The sequence below is a fragment of the Mycetomoellerius zeteki genome, unplaced genomic scaffold (assembly GCF_001594055.1).
Source record: "Mycetomoellerius zeteki isolate Tzet28-1 unplaced genomic scaffold, Tzet1.0 scaffold171, whole genome shotgun sequence".
NCBI classification, from domain to species: Eukaryota; Metazoa; Arthropoda; class Insecta; order Hymenoptera; family Formicidae; genus Mycetomoellerius; species Mycetomoellerius zeteki.
The window spans coordinates 54780-64212 of NW_017256664.1; the positions used below are offsets into that span (position 1 = coordinate 54780).

At 33.4% G+C, this 9433-nt stretch overlaps 1 protein-coding gene across 2 annotated transcripts in view; it reads left to right on the plus strand.

Moving 5' to 3' along the window:
• Positions 1-9433, plus strand: part of dtn (transmembrane protein 132C dtn) — a 140123-nt gene that overhangs the window by 37936 nt on the left and 92754 nt on the right. The gene's annotated exons all lie outside the window — the stretch shown is intronic.

The window sequence follows — 9433 nt, forward strand, 5'->3', positions numbered from 1 at the left end:
TACATATATATTTTATTTAATAGTATATATGTAACTGTTTATATAATTATAATAAATATTTAATCATACATCACATATTTATTTTAATTGCAATTAACAGAATGAATTTATAATGTTCTATGAATATACTGAAAATAAAGAATGGGCTTCTCCATTCTCGTGAGAACGCAACCATATTTTCTTCGTCTCTCCGATTTTAACATGATCTTTGAGACACAGAGATTTTTTTCTTGATGATACTTTTTGAAATATCATAAAGTTCTTCGAATACGATAATAAATTTTTATTCATAATATATCGATATAATAAATAGATTTTTTTGACAAATTACATTTTACTTTAGAAAAAAATCATGTTTCGACAACATACATATATACCATATTTTTCAGTAAACTAAAGCGTACTATTGTACATCTGGTGTAAAATATTTTTTAATATATAACTAATAACAGGGGGAAGCTGCAACAAGTCTCCAGAAACGGAAGAATGTGTTTTCTCTGCCAATGAAACCATCATTTGTATCTGTCGTATCAAAGATTTCACATAATCGTAGATTGATAAACATAAGTGTCACATTCGAAATCATGGATACTTCATCGATTATAAATAATTCGACAGTCTTTAATTTGTCTCTCAAAGTTTTCAAGATCATGTTTGACAAGTGCATATACTTGCCGTTGATTCATGGGTGACGGGTGATAGCTGAAACATTTTATGGATTGTCAAGCCATCGATATTGAATGCCGCGATACCCGTGGGAGCAGATGTGGCAGTCGCTTTTTTCAAATGTATTCTGATCCAATGTTTAATCATTTCAATAAGAAAACTTTTCCCTGTACCATCCTCGCCACTTACGTACAGTCGCAGAATCTGATTTTTATTTTGTAAAACTTGGTATACTCTCTATTGAAGATTCTTTTCTGGTCTTCGTTCAATAGCGATATTATTTGCGATAAATCAATCGGTGCGTCAATCTTACCAAAATCTTCCAGATCTTTCGCGTCGTCAGCTTCTATCAGATTGCAATCCAGTCCATCATCATTGGATTTATCTCTGTCTGCTGTTTTCAGATCATTTTCGCGCTTCTCGATTAATTCAGCAAAGTTCTCAAAGTTTTCTGTATTTTTTCGAGCCTTTCATGATATTTCATTGTCTTCATCAAAGCAGACGTTGAATTCTTAAAGGCATCCGTGTAAGTCTCGTATGTACCTTTGAGTTCACTCAAATCTCTCCACGGTTTAAACAGAAGAAGCAGTAGCGAATAAAAATATTTTTTGGATTCAGTTTTTACATTAAATCGATAATGGTTAATTAAATAACACTTTTTTCGTTTTTTTAAACATGAACCCGATACAAGTTTGTAACATTCGACTTCGTCATTTTTTGGCATCTGTTTCGTAATTTCCCAGAATCTGACAAAATCGTACAAATTTAATGATTCTAATTCCTTAGGTCTGGATAGTAATCATCACATGAGCGACGGACAATAAATATTCGTAGAATTTTCATCGAGAGCTTTAATTTCATTGAATGTTTTAACTTTTCTGTTTCTCACCTCATTTACGTCAATTCATTTGACAATGGTATCACTGTCCGTACCATAGAAGGAATTCCCTAGTAGTGTGTCCGCAGCTTTTAAAGCACCGCATTCTCTGTTATTCAATGCATCGTAAAATTCTACAGTTTCGATGTCAAGGGCTTATTGGAATCTATCATTGCAAAGTCTATATTGCATTTCTCCGACTTTGTCGTGTATTTTGTTAAGTATGAGTTTAAAAACTCAGATGTTTCTCTCTCCAATAAATTGTATGTCCATATTTCCCTCCCAGGTTAATTTGATAGCCGGATTGTAATTATTGTTAAACGATTTGTAATATGGCTGTCCGCGGCCCATTATCATTGGGGACCGCGAAGAGGCAGCAGAGGAGGCGGGCGGAAAAGAAATAACAATTATAATAATAATTATAATAATAATAAAAAATAATTATAGGTAATTTTTAAAGATTATAATTTATCGCCCCCATTATTGATATCAAATCTTTGATTTACCTGATACATGTCATTAAAATTAAGTAGATCTTTTATTTTTGGGACTACTCATTACAAATAATTTGTTCAGTAAATAAACACGTAATAGTTAAGAGTTACCTCTCAAAGTGACTTTTCCAAGCTTAGCACAAAATTAGTATAGTCAGTTATCGTTGCAATGAAGTCGTTATCAAGTCGTTTTTATAAATGATAAAATTTACGGCGTTACTTTACTTCTCATCTCCCTGCATTTTTTATACAAATTTATTTGCATAAAATGTTCCTTTTCAATTAGTTATTCAGTCAGACGATTCATAAAATAAGAACCATGGAAAGATTCTTAATTATAAAAATTCAAACTTTGAGTAGCCTTTTCATCATTATTTTAAACATTTCGGTAACTTCTATTTAATTTTATTCCTTTTTTCAATCTGGAATTATTATCTAACATAAACCTGCGGCATACGATACTTGTTTTCCCACTACATTTCCTGCAACCTTCGGAAAGTTTAGTAGTCACCCATCTCACGTTAAAAAGTTATTAAAAATGAAATAGGGAATTCAACTCCGATGACGCTGACCGTGACATATATTGTCAAGGTAATGACCCTTATTGACCATCGAAGGGTTTCGTCAGTCGCTCGTTGCTTATTAAAAAGTTATTAAAATTAAAATTTTCTTCCGATGACCTTGACCCTCCCATACATTATGAAGGTCATCGCACTGAATAACCTTCGGAAGATTGTAGCAGTCACCCGTCGCATATTCCAAAGTTATTAAAAATGAAATAGGGAATAATATCATTTTTAGACTGTATATGTGAGAAACGCAATCGATAAATTCGAGCCCTATAACGGTCGAAGCTAGATCTTAAAATGCTTAAATAATTCAATTTTGAATCACTAAATATGATATATATGTACTTGACATACATTCCACACTTGTAGTCTAACTAACTGTGCACCGAAATATTTCCGGACTAAACACAATTAAATCATTGTAGTAATTTCGCGAATTAAATTAAATTCTAATAATTTCGATGCTCAATCAGGCATTATATTTCAAAGATGTTAATATGCTGAAAAAACTGTAATTAAATTTATTGCGAAAAATATTATCTCGGCCGGGAGTCGAACCCCGGTACTAAGGCCTCGGTAGTCTAATGGCTCAGGACGGTCGTACGGAATACAAGAGATCCGGGTTCGACTCCCGGCCGAGGTAATATTTTTCGCAATAAATTTAATTACTCTAATTTATCGATTGTGAAATAGGGAATTCAACTCCGAAATTCATGTTGACCTTGACATATATTGTCAAGGCCATGACCTTGAATAACCATCAAAATGTTTTGGTAGTTGCTCGTTGATTATTGAGAAGTTATTAAAATTAAAATGGACAATTCACCTCCGATGACCCTGATTCTCCCACACATGAAGGTCATCACACCGAACGACCTTCGGAAGGTTGTAGCAGTAACTCATCACGCGTTACAAAGTTATAAAAAAAATTATCTCGACTCATATTGTCAAGGTCACGACCCTGAGTGACCATTGGACACTTTCAGCAGGCGACCATTGCTCATTAAGAAGCTATTAATATTAAAATGGACAGTTCACCTCCGATGACCTTGACCCTCCCACACATTATGAAGGTCATCACACCGAACAACCTTCGGAAGGTTGTAGCAGTCACGCGTTACAAAGTTATTCAAAAAAATTATTACAACCTTGATTCACAATGTCAAAGTCACGACCCTGAGTGACCATCGGACATTTTCAGCAAGCGAGCGTGAGAGAGGACGAAAGAGATTGAGATAAGGCGAAAGAGAGGGGTGGTGGAGGAAGAGGAGGAGGGGGGAGGGATGGAGTGGGTCAAAGTTGGGGGAGGTGTGAGTGAGAGAGAAGAGAGGTATATGTGACCGCGGACAGAGGAGAAGAAGAAGAAGAAGAAGAAATTACTTCATTTTTCATGAAAATCATTACATTTTGACTGCTTGTATGTCCACAACTTGACCGATTTTTATTCCTTTTTGCTCAAATTACTCGTAGCGATGCCGCCTTTCAGGATATATTATGTGGGATTCAAAATTTTTTATATTTTAGTAGTTCTGTACCCCCAAAAAATGGACTTTGATGACGCGAGATAAAAAACTGTAATGCCTTTTAGTTTTTGAACATGGCCGGAGACACTACCGCGTCTCCTGATATTAAAAAGGGGAAAAATAAAATAAAATTTTATTATTTGATTTAAATTTTTTATGAATTAACAGAAAAAAAATTTTATAATTCAATTTAAATTTTGTATGAATCAATAGATAATCTCTTAAATTAATAACGAAAAAATTTATAAACTCTTGTAATGTAAATATTGAATCAAAGTTAATACATCAAAGATGTTAACCGGAATAAAAGTGGTTCTTAAATTGTGTGATTTGATGGTATTATTATTTGCTTGCTATTTCGCACTGTTTATTCCCATAAAGTTGTAACCTTGGTAAAATCAAATACTTTTATATAGCCACCGACAATTATTTGTTTATACAAGTGTTTAAATGACTAAATAATCATTGGAGTAAAAAGAAGAATCGTCTGATCGGATCAATGCTCACGCGATCTGCGTTCATAAATATCGAACTTACTAAAATCGAACTTTTGGTTTTTATCAGTAGCCATTGTCGACTTTTTGCGCCATCGGCGAGCTTGCAAAACGAGGAACTCGGTAAAAATGTACGACTGCGGGCGCGTCCCATGGGATGCACGTTTTTCGCTGTTCGCTGCGCCCGCGCCAGTAGAAAACCATGCGCGGCCACGCGTCGTCGTACAAGCCGCGAACGGAAATCTGAATAAAGCGGAATGGCGACAGACGGATTCCCCGAGTGACACTAAAACAGCTGGCATGCGATAAAATTCTTGTTGGTCCGCGCGCTTGGTGAGTCGTTATCGTGAAACCCGGAGAATCCGCGCTCGTGTCCTAATATGCGTACAGCGTGCGTTTCAAATTTCCGTCAGTCGGAAGGAATCCGATGACATGTATCGCGAGAGACATTCGCAAGAATTGTATGATATTTGTTTAAGAAGCGTCGCCGTAAAATGGCTCAGCCATTCCGAAACTCGTGGAATGCGTAAAATGTAACGAGCAGTCAACGGCGATGTATGCTCGTTTACAGTAAAAGCAGAAATTGGGAAAAACGACGATAACTCGTAATCGATAGTTATCTCGGAACATCATAACTGATCTCGTTATCTGCGAAAAAATATTACTTTTATGATTTGTGTCTGTAAATCGTTCTGAATTCACTTTTTCAAATCCATGCAGTAAACGTTCTTATAATCGGTAGGAACGGTTGCGAGCAGAGCGCGACTGATTTAATTGATGTAGGGGTACTATTCCAAATCAGGAAGAACAACTAATTTTTTAATTATTCCGGTTTTTAATAACAGAGCACAAGCCAGAATTTATAATGCAAATATATTTTATTATATTTGATACATTTCGTTAAATTGTGTTTAATTGCGTTTAATTATACAAAGATAAAAACTTTAACATAATATTGTAACAGTTGATTTTCTGTAAATAACGGACTGAAAATTATGAGGCTAATTATACTTTTACATATATGTTTGCCTTAAACACATTTTATTAAAACGAGAATATATTGATGTAATATATTGAAGCTTGTTATACGATATAATTTTATGATGTAAATAAATATCATTGTATTCTTGAAAATCAGCGAGATTGCATTCCAAATCTGCAATTTGAAGAAAGTCGAACAATTTGGTACTTTGAATAAATATTCGATAAATGACGAGCGTTCGAGTTTCTTTGAATATGCGATTTGACATTTTAATACATTCACTGTTTATAAAACTCACACTCATAATGTACTCATGTTTTATTCTTCGGCAAAGAAATTTACTTCCGCTTTTCATCGAATAAAGTAAATGTTATGTTAATATTGCGCGTACACGAGTAGGGCATTTGAGAGACGATGGTGAAATAAAAATAATTTTAAAGCGCACGTTCTTGTCCTACACAGGTATATTTCTTTTATATATACGAAGCGGGAGATTATAATTTTTTATATAGTTCTTATTTTATCATAGTGATATTTATTTTTATAAAAAAAACTGTACTTAGTCCTTAGCCAGTTTGAATTGGAAAGTCAATGAAATATTTTATTTCATTGACTTTCTGATAAACTTAAAAAAATATTTGTTTGCAAAACTGTTGTCATTATTATTTTCACATTCTTATAGATTACTTATATCCTTTTTTTTATGTATACACACTTGTATCTTCGAGATTGACGTATTTTACATTTTTGTCATTTCTACTGAATTCAAGGGAGGAAGGAAGGCCGACGGCCGTATTATCGAGTAATGCTCTGCCACGTTGCAATTTTGTCGCGTCATAACGGATTAGGAGTGTTCCGTGGTTCCGGAATTGCAGTTTTCTATCACGTGGTTTGAAACGCGGAAGCCGCTTGGATCTGGCGCAGCAGCTCGTGCATTTCATGTGTCATATGTATATATAGATTATGAGTTACATACATACATATAGAGATAGGATGAGAGAGATAGGACGAGAGAGAGCGAAAAAGAGGTAGAGTAACGCGGACGAAAACGCATATACCCTTCTTCCTTCTGAGTTTTACGAGCTGATAATAAATACATGTATAAAATAATTATATATGTATTATATGTATGTATATATTGCGCCACAGAGTGGCGTGTTGTGGTTATGCAATTCAATAATTGAATGGCGCAACTTATGCAAAATTGACTCTAAGTTGAATCTAAAGCTATTTCATTCCGAACATTCCCCAATGTGAAACTATGTGTAAACGGGTATAAGTAATGAAAATAAAGCTAAATTCTAATTGATAGTTTATCGAGGGAAACTATTAGGATATATATACACAAAATAAACATGATGTAAGCGAATTCGGAAGTTTTTCGATATTAACAAAGTTATGTTTATACAATTGTTTAAAATACCGTAACTTTTAAACAGCGTGATTACACACGAGAAAGAAACCACTGCAAGTAGTTACAAATAAATCAGAGGATCAAATAGATATACTAGAGTTTTTTTATCTCAAAATTATGAATTATGCAAATTATTTATCTTGTTTAAATACCATCTTTTGCGTACATCAAACTTCTTTTAATCTGAAATCTCCATGTGTGACTTTTTATTTTCAAAGATTTAATTTAGGATAAATTGACATTAGAATCTCAAATACTTCTTTTATCAAAGAAGAAGAATACATAAAGTGTTTTTTATTAATTTGAATTTATTAAATTTTGAATTAATTGTGCATTATTCAAACATATAATACGTATATAATATACATACACATGTATATTATATATATATATATATAGGGTAGAATCGGACCAGGGCAAATCGAATCATTTTTTTTTCATAGGTAAAAGAATAATAAAAAACTAATTTTGTTATTAAGTTTTACTATAAATTTGTAATCTCTACACCTTTGGCTTTTATATAATAAAATAATATATAAACATGATATTTTTTATTGCACATCGTAAAAATCGAAAAGAGGCAATTATCCGATTCATCCCAAAATTGAGGGGCGAAATGGATCACCAGTTTACATGTAAAAAACATAAAAATAAATAAATTCTTTGATATCTTTGAATTCTTTCAATTCTTCTAAATAAACTCTGAAATAAACTTACATAAAAATAGTTTACTTAACACACAAATTACAAGTAAATAGTCCTTTTTTATCTTTTCTCTTAGCACAGTTCTCGTGACACCATTCTTCACATTTGTTGCATTGAATCCAGTCTTCGACAGGTGGATGGACAAATTTTTCAGTGCAATAAATGCAATACCAATCCCTACATAAATTGGTTTTATTCTTAATCATCATTTCAGGGGTTGCCTTACCTTTGTTATTTATGGAAAAATCTTTATTTGATTTATTTTTTTCTTTATTTTCTTTTTCTGCCTTTTTGCATTTTTTTTAAAGAATATCAGTCTTATATTCAGGCGATGTCAAATGTAAAATTAGTTTCTTAGCAGCTTTAGTTTTTCTTGCAGTTATTTGTTTCTCAGGTGTTCGAAGTATATCTCGTATAGTCGTGGCAACCGTTTCATCCAATGTTAGCATGTGTGTCAATACAAGTTGAAGGCTGTGAATCGATGATAAGATTGGTTTGAGCGTCACTAGTTGAAGCTCTCTTTGTTGTAGAAATATTAATGTCATTATTTGGAGTTATATGTGACACGAACTTGTGAAGTGGTACAATGAAAAAAAGATTGGCTGCTGCAGCAAATTAGATGGTAAAATATGGCATAGCATTTTTAATTGGCTGCAGCAGCCAATTTTTGGTTGCGTTAGCCTATCCGTAATGTTAGTATAGGATTTCAATAGGCTAACACAACCAAAAATTGACTGATACAATCAATTAAAAATGCTATGCCATATTTTACTATCTAATTTGCTGCAGCAGCCAATCTTTTTTTTCAGTGTATAGCATGAGGATTTAAAGGAAAAATTCCAGTCTTTTGAAATCCATTTACAGCATTCCCAACAGAAGCTGATAAATTCTAGGCGTGTTTCAATAGACCTCCGAAAACGACTTTGGTTATTCCTTTTCCACTGTTGTTAAGTTGCCATGAGGTTGCTTGTTGATGATAATAAGTTTCTAAAGGCTTAAAAAAAGAGACATCAATAATTAGCAGCTCAATGTAAATTCATTTCTCTAGACTTTACTTTCTGCACGGCCATTCATTATTTCAGGACATGCCTCATTAACTGATTTGTGTTTATACGTGCGAACCATCTAGGAAACAAAAAAGAACATAGTTTTATGAAAATAGCTATAAAATGTCAAAAAATTTCATGATCCGAATCATCTCGAAAGAGGTTATCCGATTAACCCCATATGTCAACTTCATAAACTACATTAATTTTCTTAAAACTATCTTAATGATATTATTGAACTATTTACTAGACTGATTTAGAAAACTATATACTGCAAAAATCATTATAATTTACAAATATTTCAACATACCTTTTCGTTATAAACTTACAAAATTGACATCGTGACTTTACATGAGATGAAATTTCTTCGTACTAATCACGATCTCTGCGCTTATATCGTCGATTGACACTGAATCATACGAAATATAAAATTGTTATCTACTGTTTCCGCTGCAGGGGAGCGCGCGGAAGTAACTAGAATGGTAAAACAGATAGTATGAAATAAAAAGTTAATGATAACTGTCTCAAAGTTTATAATGATCCGATTCGCCCTGGTCTACCCTATATTTACACACACACACGCACGCACGCACGCACGCACGCACGCACGCACGCACGCACGCACACACAGAGAGAGAGAGAGAGAGAGAGAGAGAGAGAGAG